Below are 4,455 nucleotides of genomic sequence, written 5' to 3' on the forward strand. Positions count from 1 at the left end.
GGCTATTGACCTTGGAAGTATTCCTGGACAGTAGTAGTTAAGAGCAAATTGAGGGTCTGGCTGCCTGGTCTCACCTCCTATCTTCTCTAACTTAGCTTTGTTTCCCACATAGCAGAACCTGAAGCACTGTTGAATCACAGACCTGTACCTCTGAAACAGATAATACATTATATGTTAAAAGAAGAAGAAGGAGAAGGAGAAGGAGAAGGAGAAGAAGAAGAAGAAGGCAGGAGGGGAAGAATGAAGGAGGGAAATCGGAGGGGGAGACGAACCATGAGAGACTATGGACTCTGAGAAACAAACTGAGGATTCTAGAGGGGAGGGGGTGGGGGGATGGGTCAGCCTGATGATGGGTATTAAAGAGGGCAAGTACTGAATGGAACACTGGGTGTTTTGTTTTCTTGTTTTTTTAAAGATTTTATTTATTTATTTGACAAAGAGAGACACAGCGAGAGAGGGAACACAAGCAGGGGGAGTGGAGAGGGAGAACCAGGCTTCCCGCTGAGCAGAGAGCCTGATGCAGGGCTGAATCCCAGGACCCTAGGATCATGACCTGAACTGAAGGCAGAGCTTAATGACTGAGCCACTCAGGTGCCCCAGCACTGGGTGTTATATGCAAACAATGAATCATGGAACACTGCATCAAAAACTAATGATGTAATATATGGTGATTAACATAACAATAAAAAAATTAAAAAAAAAACTAATGGTGTAATGTATGGTGATTAACATAACATAAAAAAAAAAGAACCTGAAGCAATGTTTTCAGCACCATCCACTACTTTACTTAGAAACAGAAGTGAGGGAAAAGAGAAATAAAAGAGGGAGAGCAAATATAAGAATGTGTTACTAAGCTGGCCATCACTTAGTGTCAAGATGACTAAAACTCCTTAGATTATCATCCAAAAGATAAACTTTGCTCGGGACGTTTATTCTGAGGTTTGGAGTAGAATTTATCCACTGGATCCCATCTTTTAATGATCACATTTCACCTACTAGATTGTGATTTCATTTACATTTCTGGGTTGGATATGTGGTGGCCTTGAATATACCCACATCTCATTCTTCAGGGAACAGGAGAGTGCCAAAGTAGGAGATAAATGGTTTTCAGAATATCCATGGGATAAGACACAATTGGATTATACCTGCTGAAGGTGGTATAATCCCACACACAGTGGGTTATCAGTATAGTGGCTTAGTTTGGAGCAAAGAGTCAAGGTCATCAGATAGTGAGGTTGAGATAATCTCCAGTAGTACATGAGAAGTGTCTGTCTGACCAGTCTTCAGATCTACTGATGCTCTCCTTAATATTCAGATACTGAATATAACATGGTACCTCCATATTTGTAGGATGTCCTCACTTCTTTCCCAAGAGGTGAGGTACATTTCCAGTCAGTCACGAAATTTCATTTAGGGACATCATCTCCTTTAAACCAATTCATCTGTGAAGCAGTCCTCATATTATTTTTATTCTATATGGATTGTTGACAGGAAATACTCCCAGAAGGCCATAGGTATAACCTTGAAGGAGAATGTCAATGCAGTTGAGGTTAATGATAAGGGAATTCTGACCATGCGTTCATCTGATTTTCTCATGCTTTCTAGATCTGCTCAAATCAAAACCCATATACCATTTGTATTGTACGATGGGTTACTGCTTTATACTCCCAAACTTATGACTCAGCAGGTCTAATAATACCTAAGTTAGGATGAGGAAGTGTGGTTACACAGACATCTGGCATCCCATGGTCAGGATCTTTCCATACTAGGACCTAGTAGAATACTAGAAGTTTTCTTTTTTTTTCCCCAATGAAAATTAATTTGTTAGATGTAGAAAGCCTGACTTTGCTCTCCAGTCTATGATTCTACACATCAATTTTTCTTATGGGGGCTTGCCAGAGATTCAATATAGCATTTTAAATATACCATAGATACCTCTAGCACTATCAGATCTTCTGAGTCACATACTTTGAATGATAGAGCAGCTTGCACCATAGTCTTGACTTTGCAGAATACTTTCTTGCTGTTAAGTTCTGCCAAAAAGTGTCATTTTATGAGTCATTCAATAAATGGCTCATACAGTATTTTAAAGTATGTTACATATGCTGCCTCAAAAAATCCAAAGAGGCCCACCAACTACTATAAGTAAGAAATGTAAGGTGCATTAAATTTTTATTCATCTTAGCAAAAATGTTCTGATATGCTCTAGTTGACTTAAACCCCTAAGGTATTTCCTGATATGACAGGATCCTGCCTCTTCAACAAGATTTTTCTTCACTCTGGAATTCTGCTATCTTCCTAGGGCTTATAGAACACTTGTTATTTCCTGATTATAGGGTCTAATTAGCATGATACATAATTATAGTAACCCAACATGATGTTTTGCAGAATAACAATAGGATCAGTGTTCCTGCAGAACATATCATGAGCATGAGAATTATTTAACATAGCCCTCTGACAACCGGTGAATGCTGTCCCTATTACACTATCCCTACTATGTGATGGCAAACTAGTTTTGGTCCTCCTTTCTGTTGGATCAAGAAGAATGTAATTGCCAAATAAATTCATGTGTCAAGTGCCAGGGGAATGTGGTATTGCATCAATAAATATAACATATTAAGCATGCAGTTGCACTTGGGGCTATAACTTAGGTAAGTAACGTAGTCATTCCATAGCCATCTATCAGTCACGATCAATTTAAAAAATATATTATTTATTTATTTGAGAGAGAGAGACAGAGAGCAGGAGAGAGTCAACACAAGAGAGGGGAAGGGCAGAGGAAGAGGCAGGCTCCCTGCTGAGCAGGGAACCCGATGTGGGGCTCCATCCTAGGTTCCTAGGATCAAGACCTGAGCCAAAGGCAGACTCTTAACTGATTGAGCCATTCGGGTGCCCCGGGATCAATTTTTTTTATTGACTTTCTTCTAACAGCCTAGTAGATGAATTGAATGGGAATATCATAGGAACCACTACTCCTATTTTCTTTAAGTATTTGACGGTGATGCTATCATTATAATTCCTGCAATATGGTATTACTTTTATATATTCTCCAGGACAGAAGAGAACTTCTAGTTGGCTTTTTGTGTGTATGTGTGGGGGGGGGGAGCAGGGGGGTTAATATGGAACACTTCATGGATTTGCATATCATCCTTGCGCAGAGGCCATGCTGATCTCTGTACCATTCCAATTTTAGTGTATGTGCTGCAACAATAAGCACAGGGCTGTTTGCTTGTTTGTTTGTTTGTTTACCAAAATGGTTCTTACTCCACAGATCATAGATCTATGTGAGGATTCTGTCAGGTGTTAGGTATATCAGAATTCATTTACCCAACTGGGGACCTGGGAAATAACTGTAGAATAGTTGAATGGGCATGTTAGAAACCCTGCATTGTGACACAGTCTTGGGCCAAAACTCTACCTATCATCAGGCATGCAAGGCCTCTCTATTCCTGGTATTTCAGTTCCTCCATTATCAGTCTCAATTCAGAATCTTTATTTATCAATCTCTAATTCCTGTTTCCAACTATACAGTTATATTAGTATTGGCCACATGTACTTTTTGGAAAAGATCAGGGAAGTATTTATCTAATTTACTTGCAGTAATATGGCAGAGTTCATTCTCAAAGGGACCTGGATTCCCCTTCAACCAATAGCTTTATGGTCTGTGAACTGACTTAAGTTTGGAATTTTTGTGAGGAACCACAACTTTCCTTTTTGATGGCTGATGCCAGTTATCAGTTCAAAAGTTATCATCTTATTTATTTATTTATTTATTTATTTATTTATTTATTTATTTTCTTTTTTATAGGTCAAGAAACACACTACTCCATTTATCTATCTTTTCTCTATGACATGATGATCTATTGCCATTATCACAGACATGTATATCAAGGCACCCTGACTTCCACTATAGCTATATTAGCTATTAGAGTAATTACATCTTTCTTGCCTCTGAATATTAAGTGCTTCCACCTATACTTTTCTATTTCAGAATCCAATTATTCCTTACCCTCGAGAGAGCACACTTTCATGACATCATCTTCCACGGACATTCAATCCTATGGAGGACAGGAAACATTAAGTTGGTTTTTCCTTCATGCCCTAACAATGTTTCCATATTGCATTACCCCAATGAAGGAAATGGACTCTTTGAATACTATGGGAAAATAGTTTGATGGTACATTCTCAAGTTGTACATCACAATCCATCTTAACATCTCTATTCCTTGAGAATTTCTTTCTCCCTTCATATTTTGTCAAGGAAGAACTGACATTCCCACCTCATTCACTGTAGGCTAAGATTATATTCAGGCTTCAAGGAGTCACCTCAACAGATTCTGGAGATTGACTCTACTTCATGTATTGACTCTCATTTTATGACTGAGTGGCTCAAATTCAATAAATTCTCCCACATCATTGTGTTTGCTGTGGTGTGTTTCTCAGTTCTGTATTCAAG

General features: G+C 38.7%; 1 non-coding gene across 1 annotated transcript; it reads right to left on the minus strand.

Moving 5' to 3' along the window:
* Nucleotides 1-3,113: 3,113 nt before the first annotated feature.
* Nucleotides 3,114-3,217, minus strand: LOC112836299 (U6 spliceosomal RNA). Its single transcript, XR_003211448.1, has one exon. It is a non-coding gene; the product is annotated as a U6 spliceosomal RNA (small nuclear RNA).
* Nucleotides 3,218-4,455: the final 1,238 nt, after the last annotated feature.

This window comes from Callorhinus ursinus, unplaced genomic scaffold, assembly GCF_003265705.2.
Source record: "Callorhinus ursinus isolate GAN/ISIS: 27379988/994484 unplaced genomic scaffold, GSC_fseal_2.0 scaffold39, whole genome shotgun sequence".
Taxonomy (NCBI): domain Eukaryota; kingdom Metazoa; phylum Chordata; class Mammalia; order Carnivora; family Otariidae; genus Callorhinus; species Callorhinus ursinus.